This window comes from Vombatus ursinus, unplaced genomic scaffold (genome assembly GCF_900497805.2).
Source record: "Vombatus ursinus unplaced genomic scaffold, bare-nosed wombat genome assembly UNPS02014863.1, whole genome shotgun sequence".
Taxonomy (NCBI): domain Eukaryota; kingdom Metazoa; phylum Chordata; class Mammalia; order Diprotodontia; family Vombatidae; genus Vombatus; species Vombatus ursinus.
The window spans coordinates 10844574-10857930 of record NW_020954641.1 but is presented as its reverse complement, the minus strand read 5'-3'; the positions used below and the strand labels follow the sequence as shown (position 1 = coordinate 10857930).

Here is a 13357-nt window from a genome sequence, read left to right as displayed (position 1 = left end):
CAATTTAACCTTATTGAATTTCCTATGTTTTCTCTTTCTCATTTCTTTTTTTTTACCTTCTTATGTTTCCCTGAGTCTTACATTTGGAGGTTAATTTTTTTGTTCAGCTCTGGTTTTTTAATTAGAAATGCTTGAAAGTCCTCTATTTTGTTCAATATCTGTTTTTTCCCATGAAAGAGTATATTCAGTTTTGCTGGGTAGGTGATTCTTAGTTGTAATCCTAACTCCTTTGCCTTATGGTATATCATATTCCAAGCCCTTTAATGTGGAAGCTGCCAAATCCTGTATAATCCTCCATGATATCTGAATTGTTTCTTTTTGGTTACTTGCAATACTTTCTCCTTGATCTGTGAGCTCTGGAATTTGGCTATGATGTTCCTGGGAGTTTTCATTTTGGGATCTCTTTCAGGCAGTGATCAGTGGATTTTTTCAATTTCTATTTTGCCCTCTGGTTCTATCAGGGCAGTTTTCTTTGATAATTTCTTCAAAGATGTTGTCCAGGTTTTTTTTTTTTATCATGGCTTTCAAGTAGCCTAGTAATTCTTATATTATCTTTCCTGGATCTATTTTCTAGGTAAGTTGTTTTTCCAGTGAGAAATTTCACATTTTCTTCTATTTTTAAAAAATTTTTTATTTTGTTTTATCATATCTTGATGTCTCATGGGTTAATTAGTTTCTACTTGTTCAATTCTAATTTTTAAGGAATTATTTTCTTTAGTGAGCTTTTGTACTTCCTTTTCCATTTGGTCAATTCTGTTTTTTAAGGAATTATTTTCCTCAGTAAATTTTTGTGTATCTTTTCCCATGTTATTGACACTTTTCTTTTATGATTCTTTTGCATTACTCAAATTTTTTCCCGAATTTTTCTTCTACTTCTCTAATTTGCTTTTAAAAATTCTTTTTAAGTTCTTCTAGGAATTCTTTTTGGGTCTGAGACCAAATTGCATTTTTCTTTGACATTTTGACACTATTGTCCTCTTCTAAATTTATGCCTTGATCTTCCCTATCACCATAGTAACTTTCTGTAGTCAAGCTCTTTTTTTTTGTATTTTGCTTATTTTTTTCTGTCTTTTTATGTGACTTGGTGTTTTTAATGTGAGAATTGGGCTCTGGCCCTGCACTGTCTCAAGCTTTTTGTTCTGAGGCTCTGGATCTTACTGATGGCTTTCACTGGGTTTCAGGGCTTAGCTGCTTGCTTCCTCTGAAGAGTAGGTTTTCCTGCTGGCTTGTAATGAGAGGTGGAGTGGGGCCTCCCTCTGGGCATCCCTGGGTATGGGATTTAGCTGCTGGCCTGTTTCGAGGGATGGGGTTTTGCTGCCAGGTTGTTATGGTAACAGAGTCTTTCTGGTGGCTGTCCCTGGAAGAGTCATTTTGTTGCTGGTCTGCCCAAGGGGTGGGGTCCTATTGTTGGGTTGATATGAAAACAGGTTCTCTCTGCTGGTAGGCCACAGGGGTGGGGTCGTGTTGGCCAGCCCCAGGGCAGGGCTTCACTACTGGTCAGCAAAAGGGTCAAGGCCTCCCGAGTAGCTTGAACTGGGGTTGGGGTTGCTTGGGAAGGGGGCTTGCTTGGCTGCCTAGAATGCTTATTTGGGTAGGGGGCTGCTGGTTACAGGAGGGCAAGGCCTCACTGGTGGATTGTCCCAGTTATGGAGCACTGCTGGAGGCCCCCTGCTGTGAGGCTGGCTGCTGCTGCTGCTGCTCTTGGATCTCCCCCTTCTCCCACCCCAGTGAGACAGACCTTTCCTGCTTCCATGCTCCTATATCAATTCTGAGGCAGTTTTTTAGTTGTTTGAAGGGGAATTTGGGAGGGCTTCACAGGGTTCCTTCCTCACTCTGCCATCTTGGCTCCAGAAGTCTAGAGTGCTGTTTTTAAACACTAAGTTCTAGTCTTCATTCCTCAGTTGTTTCACTGGTCTCCATGCCCTTGGTTTTTTGAATAACCATTACTCTGAATCCTTCGACCTTCACTTGCTCTTCAGTAATAAGAAACAATGTTGATGTGATTTAACCCCATTCAGAAGCCATATGCCATCCAGTCATGGAGCCCCTGCAGCTGTGCAGACTGTTAAAGGTCATTGACAGAGGAAGAGATAAATGATTCTGAGGATAGGGTGGCCATGCCAGGCTCCATTTCCAAGACAGGGGGAAGGTCTGGACCACGTTGCATTAAGAAGGAAAAAAATATCAGAAAGAACCCTTGATATTCTCCTGACCATTCTTAAAAGAGCCAAAAACACACTGATCCCAAGAACTACTAATCTTCCAACAGCTAAAAGGTTACTCACCCTGAGGGATTACTCAGCCTTGAGCTGGCAGAAAACGTGCAGGGCACGACTTCGGAAAAGAAAGTCAATAGACCCAGACTTCCAAAGAAACATGCTTTATGGGAGGATGTGGGATTTATACCAGCTGGTTCTGTAATCCACGTCCAGAGTCAGAAAAGGCTGTCAGAGAAGACAGCTGAGCAGGTCCAGAGCAGGTTTGGGGAGCCATGTAGTACATCACATAGAAATCTGTGTACAATTTATCCCAAGGCCTTAGACCCCATAGGGACTTTAATGGGGAGGGGTGATGGGTAAATGGTATTCCTTTAGTAATGGAACCCCCAAAACCCCCAAAAGGGGCTTTCCCTTGCCCCATGCTTACCTTCCCAGTAATATCATATGGCAAATAGATTATAAATAATAACAATAAAAAACAATAACTGATATTTGCATACTGCTTTAGAATTACAAAATGCTTTGTATCCATTATTATATTTAATCTTCATAATAACCCTATGAGGAATGTAATGAAACTATTATTATTATTCCCATTTTATGGATGGAAGACCTGAGACCCAAAGAAGTTAGATAACTTTCCCAAAGTAACACAATGACTAAGTAGTCAAGCTATTTTTTGTTTGTCTTTAGCTCTACTTAATACGGAAAAAAAAAATTAAAGTGGAAATATTTTGCTAGTATATCTAGTACTAAGACTTCCTGAACTATCTGAATAAAGCTATCTCTACATCATAATAGATCATATTTATATAGTCTTTTACATTTTACAAGTTACTTTTCTCACAACAATCCTGTAAAACAATACGGTACAAGTATTAATAGTCCCTTTTTACAGATGAAGAAAACAAGGCTTAGAAAGAATAGGTCACTTCTCTATGGTCACATATCTAGTAAGTGTCAAAGCCAGAATTCAAACCCAGGTCTTCTGACATAGTGCCAGCTCTCTTTCCATTTACACTATGTGGCCTCTACTTATGCAAGGAAGTCCTAGCAGCAAAATACCTTTTTATTTTTCTCACAGAGTTCTTCCTCCCTATTATATGTAATACACAATCATCTTTAACACTAAAAGATAGTAGTATTGCTAGAGCCCTTCCCAGTAAAATTGTTTTAGGACTCGTTGATCTGAGTGTTATAATTATACATGCTAAGAACTTGAAGAAAAGCAATGTGGCAGAGTGGAGAAAGGACTGACCTTGGATTCAGCAAAACCTGGATTCAAGTCCTGCCTTGGACATATACTAGCTGTGTAACTATGGGTGAATCATTTCATCTCTCGCCTGACTAACCTACTCTCTCCATCTCTGAGTGGCCAGCAAACTCTAAATTGCAGAGGAATAGTAAATCTATTGGTGTTGGGAGTTCTCTGCACTCGTAAAATTTCAGGTCTAAATGAAAAGGGTAGGGGGGTACTAAAAACTTCTGAAGTTTTTTATTCCTTTTTTATTATTATGTCTTGGGAAACTAAAATAATAACACCAACAAGCTGGCTTGTGCAAGAAAAGGATGGAATCACAGAATATTATAGGGAAAGGGGGCCTAAAAGAGTATCTTGTCCAGCCTCCCAGTTCTAAGGCACAGAGAAGGGAAATGTCTTGCCTCTGGTTACATTGGTCCAAAGTAGCAGAGCAGATTCAACCCAGGATAGTAAAGCCAGGAAGCTGGAGCTTGGTCAGTAGATAGCCCAAGGCTGTGAGCTACTACTATGCCCAAAGAAAAGGCCAAGAAGAACTCCCTGAACTATCTGGGCTAAGATGAAATCGATTATATTTTACCTTTTTTTTTTTAGTGTGAATTCATAGTCCCTTATTCTAGACAACTGTTGATTCAGAGTTAGAAAATTCCTTTTCTGTCATGTTGAAATTCTGATTGTCAACCTTTAAAACATATTTTAGCCAATAGAGCCTCATAGAAACTTGTTGGGTTTAGGAGATAAGCTGTGATTCCAATCACCCTGAATGTAAATCACTTTACAAAAGCAAACTGAAATGGCTGTGAACTGTGAAGTTGTAATTTTCACTTTCTCCCACTCCCCTATTTATTTTATTTTGCATTTAGACCCTCACAAAAGTGCTGGTCCCTTTGGTTTTCATTCTGCTCAGAGCAGCAGCGCTATCTGTTTACATTTGGCTTCAAAAGATCTCTTCCATAAAGTCAAGATGAGGAAAGCATAGCCAGACACAAGTTCATTGGAAAAAAGTTTGTGTCTTTTTGGAGAACTGAAAGCTCAATGGGAGTCCACAGTGCAATGTGACCACCGAGAAAGCCAGTGTCATATTGGGCTGCACATAGAGAGACATGACTTCTAAGAATGAACTGGTGATAGTCCCACATCTCAGGCCACATCTGGACTATTGTGTTTAGGTCTGGGAACCATATTTTAGGAAGGACATTAATAAGCTGTCAGTGAAAGACAACCACAATGGTGAAAAGCCTCAATCTCATGCTATATGAAGAGTAGTTGAAGGAACTAGGGATATTTAGCTTATAGATGAGAAAACTTAAATGGAGGAGAAGGGGACAGAAGGGAACATGATAGCTCTCTTTAAGTATCTAAAGGGCGATTACATGGAAGAAGGATTAGACATCCTTTGCTTGGCTCCAGAGTGCAGAATTAGAAACAGTGGATTTAAATTGGTAACAGGCAATTTTAGTCTTCATGGCAGGAAAAAAAAAGCCCTAACATTAGACCTAGCCAAAAATGGAATGAGCTGCCTTGAGAAATGGTGGGATCCCCTCCAGTGATGTGCTGGAGCTAGCTCTAACTGGTTAAATTTTCAGTGTGATAATTTATATCTCAGAAATCAGCAAATGCTACAAATCAAAGTTTGATTTATTATTTTTTATCATCTAGACTTAAGTGATGGAGAAAATGTTAATAGAGCTGATAAACTTGTGTTTGTATGCACATTTTTTTTTTTTTGGAAAGCTGGCTATTAAACCTTTATCAGCACACCACTAGATCCTCCTCATTGGAAGTCTTTAAGGAAAGGCTTATAGCAAACATTTTGTGAAGTATATCGCAGAGGGAATTCTTGTTCAGGATCTGATTGAACAAGAGGTTCCTTCTGAGGTTCTTCTGACTCTGAAAAACTATAATCCTGTTATTGTGAGTCTGCTTCCTGACTTCAGGTCCAGGACTCGGGATTTCGCCTAATCATCTGCAGAATAGCTACATCTGCTGGATGATGCTAGTTTGAACCTTTATTCTCATTGCATATTGTTCTTCCTATAAGCAAATCTAATATGTGAAAATTTCTATTGACACAAAGGACAGATGAGATTTTATTTTACTAGAAGGGGTTTTTTTGCTTCATGAGCACTCACAATAGAATTTTTTCAGGTAGCAAGTTCTCCAAGTATATTTCAAATAATGTAACTAGCAAAAATCCACTTAATGCAACCTTTCAGGAATCAGGCTACAGTATATTTATGCTACCATACTTGATACTAAGGAATTGAAATATAAGGGGTTTTATAGAACTAAAAGTATTTTACTTCATTTTTTATTCTTCAATATTTCAAAAATCTATAATTTCATCAATGTGGGTACTTTCTACACCAGTGAAGATAGAAAAAAGCTTATTTGGTACATGGTCTTGGAGAATTATTGTGGCCAAAAAAATCTATCCCCTTGTGGTCAACCCGGTAATGAGCCTCTCCAAACTTAACTAGAGTAGTCCCTAGACAGAAGAAATACAGTAAGAGGTGAGCTAGAGTCAGCTAAAACTGACCTAGGAGAGCTGGTTGTTAAATTTTCAGTGTGAGCATTTATACCTCAGAAATCAGCAAACACTACAAATTAAGGCTTGATGTATTGTTATATTGATTGTTTAGATTTAAGAAAGTGGTGGAGAAAATGTCAATAAAGCAGATTAAAGTATGTCCTGTATACATTTCTTTTTCAGAGAAACAGTTGTTAAACATTTACCAATACACCCCTGAATACAGTTCATCATGGTACTCAAACCTGAAACCTGCTAGTAATATTAATAGCTAATATTTTGATGCATAGATAGATAGCTAGACAAATAAATGGTGCTAAATTATGGTGTCAAAAAATAAACCTCCACTAAAATCCTCCTCCATTGCCTCAGTATGGTGTGGTGGGAATCCAAAGCTCTCAAAGGTTATGTTAATAGAACATAGGCCAAGGTGGTCTGATGTAGTGGGCAAAGTGGTGAACTATGTTTTAGGGAAAGTGGCTTCAAATCCTATCTCTCACACTTACCATCTGTATGACCATGGGCAAGTAAATCACTTAACCTCTCTGATAATAGCATCTACCTCCCAGAATTATGAAGGTCAATTTAAATTTTTATCTATATCTATACCTCTATTTACATCTATAATATATATCTAGATCCATATCTTTATCTATAGCAATATACACTATAATTTTGATGGAATTATATATAGATTCTAGATTATCTGATAAAAGTATACTATTTGATGGAATTACAACATAATATATTCCAAATTACTTATTGTGCATAATTGTGCATAATTCCATCAAAATACTATGTATGATAGTATATATTTCTAAATTTTATACAGGGCCATTTGCCAGTCATCTTGACTTTTGTCTTGCCACTGGACTTCGATGACTGGAGGAGAGAGTGAGATGACCACACAGCTCTGCCTAACTTATATCCAATTTATGTGCAAGTCAAGATATCACCCTTGTGATTTCATGGGTCTCTTTGAGAATGAAGGATGAACAACAACAAATTTCATCATTTCCTCACAACAGTGGGAGTTCGGTACTGCTGTCAGAGAAGTTAAGTGACTTACTTGCTCACGGTCATAGAGATGGTAAGTTCCAGGGGTGGGATTTGAACCCAGTTTCTCCTGATGTGCAATCTACCACTTTTCCCACTACATCATACCACCTTGGCTTATGTTCTATTTAGCATAGCCTTTGAGAGACTTGGGTCCTCCCCATACCACCATACTGAGGCAATGAAGGGGAATTTTAATGGAGGCTCATTTTGTATACAGTCTCCAAAATCCTGATAACAATGAGAACTCAGTACTCATCCATGATTAATGACACCATTTCTTGTCAATTTGGTAATTTTTTTCTTCATTAAATATCATATCATTCAGGACATAGAGCTATGCTTAGGGCCAAACCAATGTTCCTGCTGTCTGAAACTACAGACTTGTTTGTCTTCTCTCCTTTTTCTTTATTTTCTTTCCCATTGTGCTTATTACCTGTTGTCAAATAAGTACAAAATTTAGCAACATTTTCCCCGTAATTAGGAACAATTGTGCAGTCAGAAAGAGAAAGCAGATAGGTTATAACAAGTATACAAATTATATTCATCTCTGAACACCAATAACAAGCCCCCTTTCTCCCATCAGAGACCAGTATGATTTATTTAAGAAAAAAAAAACTACAAAAAAACCCTTATCTTTTAGCTGAAATATCGGAAAAGACTGTCACCTAGTGGCAAAATGTATTCTATCCAGGGCTGAACAGCTGTGCCCAGCTGCTTTTCTAGAGAGGTTACCCTCAGTTTTCCTGTCTCCTCTGCAGCATTACCAAGTTGTTTTTCTTATAAACAGGTCATTGAACTAAGTATTTAATTCTTAACTAAGAGTCCACTCCCAGAAGCTTAAGTGAGAGGGAAAAAGGAAGGGGGAAAGGGATGTTGGTCCTGTGAGGTGAAGATGATTATATAAGAACCTATTTCTGTGTTGCTATAGTTAAAAAAATAAAGAAAGAAACTTTTGTCCATAGACATAGTTTTGATATATTAAAGAACAATATATAATAATGTGAGGTTATGGTGAGTATTATATAGTGAATGAGCCATGGATTTAAAATAAAAACACCTAAATTTGAATCTATCAAGAAATATCTGTGTGACTGTGGGCAAGTCATTCAAATTCCTGGGTCTCAGTTTCCTTCCATATAAAATGAAGTGGTTGGATAAGTTGCTTTTTAAATTAAACTTATTAATGTATAACTAATTAGCATTTGTTAATAATTAATTAACATTTGCTAATACTAATTAATAAGCATTTATTTTCCCTCCCACTTCTCCACACATTGAAAAAAAAAAAGAGAAAAGAAAAACCTCTGTAACAAATATGCACAGTTAAACAAAACAAATTCCCACATTGGTCATGTCCAAAAATGTGTGCCTCATTCTATATATTCAGTCTATCACCTGTGTGTCAGGAGGTGAGGTACATTCCTCATCATCAGCCTTCCGAATCATGGTTGGTCATTACTCTGATCAGAGTAATAAGATGGTCTTTCAGTCCTGTTCTAGGTCTAAATCCTATGATAATTTTCTTGCTTTCCTGCCTATAAACCTGAGCCTCAGTTTGCATCCTAGATTGAGAGGGATCTATTCAGGCCAACCAAATCTATAAGCTTCAACATACATGAAGGACCAAGCACAGCAATACTGGATTAAAATAACACCCAGCTGGTCAAGGAGACTAGGTAGCCCTTGCTAAGTTGTTACTATTTGGATCACATCTGTCTAACTCTAAGATGAACAAAACAAGTGAGGTGAGGTGTGATTAGACTCACAGAATGTTTGTGCGGTGATAATATGGGGAGTGTGTCGCACCCTGGGCCCAGAGTGAGAAAAATCTGGGTTTAGATCCTGCCCCTGGCAGTCATACTGGCTGTGTGACTAGGGGAAGTCACTTAACTCTTCTGAGCCTTAGTTAGTAAAATGGGGTATCTCAATACCTGTAGTATTTACCTTGTGAGCTTGCTGGGAGGCTCAAATCAGATGGAGTATGTAGAGTTCTTTACATGGATGTCATTATTAGAGCTGAAGAAGACCTCAGAAAAACTTAGTGAGTTGATCAGTTGTACTTGAAGTTTTTTGGTCCTTGGCCCCTAAAATTCAATTCAACAAATATTTGTAAAGTATTAGTTATAAGCAAGGCACCGTGATGAGACCTGGAACTAAGAAGAAAAACACTTGATCTCTGACCTCAAGGAATTCACAGTCTAGTAGGGAATTCAACTTAATTCATTTCAACAAACATTGCTTTAGTATCTACTATAACCAGGTACTGTGCTAGGTGTTGGTGATAGAAAGACAAAAATTAAAACAATCTCTGACCTTGAGAAGCTTACATTCTACTGGGGGAAAGAAGGGAAAGTATCATGTACACAGATAAGTTCATGATAAATGAATATAAAATATACATACATATAAATAAAATATAAATGCATGTTGAACTTGGGATGTATATAGGACATTCATGTGGAGATATCTAACAAGGAGTTGGTAGTAGAGGACTAGAGTTTAGGAGGGAAATGGAAGCTGAATATTTAGATTTTAGAGTCATCTGAATACAGACTGTAATTGAACCCTGTGGGAGTTGATGAAGTTACTAAGAGAGAGGGTATAGAAGGAAGAGAAAATGAAGCTAGACAGAGCCCTAGGGATTCTATAAAGAAAATGAGGATAGAACATAGATGATGATTCAACAAAGGACTCTAAGGAAAGTGAGTTAAATAGCTTAGAGAAGAACCAAGAGAGAGTAATTTCATACACATCCTAGGGAGGAGGACCTATCCAAGAGGAAAGAGCAGTTGGTTAAATCCTATAGCAAAGTCAGGACAGAGGAGAGCTGAGAAAAGGAATTTGGATTTGACAATTGAGAGAATATTGTGACCTTGGTGAGAGTAGTTTCTTTCAAATGATGGGGTCAGAACCATATTGTAAAAGGTTGAAAAGTAAATGGAAAATGAGGAAGTGACATCAATGAACTAGATTATTTTTCCCCTAAGCATTTCACTATGAGAGAAAGAGAGATATGGACTCATAGCTTGAGGGGAGGACAGGGTCAATTGAAAATTTGTAGGCAGCAGAAAAGAAGACAGATGATGTATAGATTTAAGGTTGGAGAGAGAGGAAATAATTAAGGGCAAACTTCTGAAGGATGCTAGAGAAGGAGCAATTGAGGGCATTAGAAGTTGGTCTTGAACCACTTCTTCCTCAAAGGACAAGACAGCGAGGGAACAATGTGAAGCGAATCTGAGATGTCATGGTGGGGAGAAGAGGGTGCTCACATGAATGGTATCAGATTTACTGATAAAGGAGGAGGTTTTCTCCTGAGGAGGGAAAAGAGGTTAAGTGAGTTGCTTGAAGGGAGAAAAGAAGAAATGGAGCTGAAGGTTCAGAGACAGTGATAGAGAGCCAATCAGAGAGCATCAGCATCATCATTCATTTGTGAAGGCCCAGTTGAGATTAATAACATAAATTTGTTATCTAAATCTGTTAAACTTGACATTTTCAAAACATAATTTATTATTTCCCCCCAAACTAACCCATCTTCCTAATTTCTCTATCTTTGTTGCTTTGTTTGTTTTTTCTACCATTAGCATCCCCTTTGATAAAACATGCAAGGTCATGGGTGACAACAGAATATAAATGAAGGGGAATGAAATGTTATCATTTACAATGACAAAAAAGCTATATACATATATATGTATATGTATAGGTATATGTATATATATATGTGTGTGTGTGTGTGTGTGTGTGTGTGTGTGTGTGTGTGTAGGATTAGTGCCAGCACTTACTAAGGCAGGAAAGGGACCTGAATGCTATCCTATCAATTTCCTAAGACATTGAGACATCTGGATCTGTGCAGTAGATAAACCTTAGATTCAGAGCCCTTAGGGAAAATGTGAGAGTTGATATTCTTGCACTGACCCTGGTCTATGTACTGTACCTGGATGGAGACATTGAGAGCCTGGGCCAGGGTGATGATGTGGATATGAACACTCTTCTTGCACCTTCTGTTGATAAAACTCCTTGACACTGCTTACTGTCAATGAAATACCCCCAAGAACTTTTTTTTCCCACTGTGGGTAGCTGGAGGAGAGCAGCCATAGGGACACTACCAGGGAATCTGTGATTCTTTGGTCACTTAAACAGACCAAATAACTCAACCACTGAGGTCTGCTTCTCAGTCTTCTCTATTAAGTCCATGAAAGTACTACAGAAATCTTCAACTGCAAACTAAGTGAAGTGCTGAGACACCAGTCCTTGTTCTTGATGGCTTTGAACCTCAGGAGCTCCTTGCTAATCTCTAGCAGGGCCCCCAAGTGGGAAAAAACCAAATACTTGGTAGAAGCAGTTACCTTCAGTCCTGGTCTTCTGGATGAATGAGAGTTGTTGTTGTTGTTTTTATCATCATCAGCATACTCTGTACAGAATGGAGAGCTCAAAGGACTCTAAGAACAGTGGATTTTAGGCAGCAAGCTCTTGCTGAATTTAGTCTTACTGGGCCAGGATGGCTTGCTTCACCATAGACCAATCAGTTAAGTCCTTTGGAATTATTTTACAGTAGCTCTGGCTTCTGCTGCTGGGGCTCCTCCACCATCATTTCCCCCCTTCCCTATCTTTATTGAGGGCAACCATTCTTCCATTCACCCAAGTTTGCAACCTTGAAGTCATTCTAGGCTCTTCACCTCATAGTTTAATTGAGCTACGCAAGGCTCTCTGCCACAACAAGGCAATGATAAAAGATGGGCAGAGCTGGGATGCGACCTCCTAAGTCCATGACTCTTTCCACCATAACATACTCCTTTGTAAGACTGCCTGTGGATGCATTACTAGTATAGACTGGAAAATAAGTGCATGGGAGAGATACAGTGGCATTATGAGGACACCTTAAAAGGTGAGGCAATACCCTGAATTTTTATGCAAGTCCCATCTTCATCCCAGGCTGTATTATGATTGAGCTGATGGGCTTTTCATGACTTTCCTTCAAACACTAACAAAAATTTTCAAAAAGGCTGCATTTGGGCTACGGTTAAAGTGGGTCTGGGGAGTGTGTAAAAAAGGAGCACCGTGCTGTGGAAAGCAGTGTCCCTTGCCATATTTCCTGAAGGACATACACCATTCACTGAGGAGGTCGGTCTTTTCTGAACTTTTCTTCAATCCCTACCAACAGATTTGTTCTAATAGAAAAATGTTAGGTTCTGCTGGAACATAGGAAAAGTACTAGAGTAGGAGTTCTTAGCTAAGGGTCCACGGGTATATTTCAGAGGTTCCATTAACCTCAATGAGAAAATAAAATTACATCTTTATTTTCACTGACTTTTGACTTCCTTTGTCATGTATACCTTATTTTATATGTTTAAAAATACTACTCTGAGAAGGGGTCCATTGGTTTCCTTAAACAAGCCAAAGGACCCATGATACAAAACAGTTTAAGAATCCCTGCTTTGGAGGTTTAATGGAGGAAAATTCCACCCTTGAGCTTTGAGTAGAGCTTCTGTTCCTTATCTGATATGTTTGGCTGCATACATAAGCCTCTGCAGCTGTACTGAAAGAAGACAGTATAGAGTTAGATTTTGGTTTCATTTCTTAACAAGCAGAGATATTCTGAAGTCAGAGGTCTTAAAGCAGAGAATGAACGACCACTTTTTCAGGGATGTTGGAGAAGAGCTAATCTAGAGAGCAGATTAGATGACCCGAAAGAATCCTTTAAAAAAATTTTTTTTTTAATTTTTAAATAAAACAAGTAATGGGGCAGCTAGGTGGTGCAGTAGATAGAACTCTGGCCTTGGACTCAGGAGAGCCTGAGTTCAAATCCAGCCTCAGACACATGACACTTATTAGCTGTATGACCCTGAGCGAGTCACTTAACTCCAATTGCCTTACTAAAATAAATAAATAAATGAATGAATGAATGAATAAAATTAAACAAGCATTTCCATAACATAGTATAATGAAAAAGATGATTGCACATGAAATTGAAAATCTATTATGTACAACTTGCTATTCCTTTTAAATATATAATAAAGTTATTAGAATTCTTTAAATGTGGAGATTGCTTACTTCTGTGATCTTTTCTCTCATGCCTCTTCTCTTAATCATTTTCTGCCTAGTGCAGGGGTGAGGAACCTGTGGCCTCAAGGCCACATGTGACCTTCTAGGTCCTTGGGTGTGGCCTTTTGACTGAGTCCAAGTTTTATAGACCAAATCCTTCTATTAAGAGATTTGTTCTGTAGAGTTTTGATTCAGTTAAAGGGCCACACTTGAGGACCTAGGGGGCTAAGTGGCCTAGAGGCTGCAGGTTCC

General features: G+C 38.4%; 1 pseudogene; it reads right to left on the bottom strand.

The window, feature by feature from the left end:
- Positions 1-10877: 10877 nt before the first annotated feature.
- LOC114027595 lies at positions 10878-11654 on the bottom strand (annotated as a pseudogene).
- Between the last annotated feature and the right edge of the window lie 1703 nt (positions 11655-13357).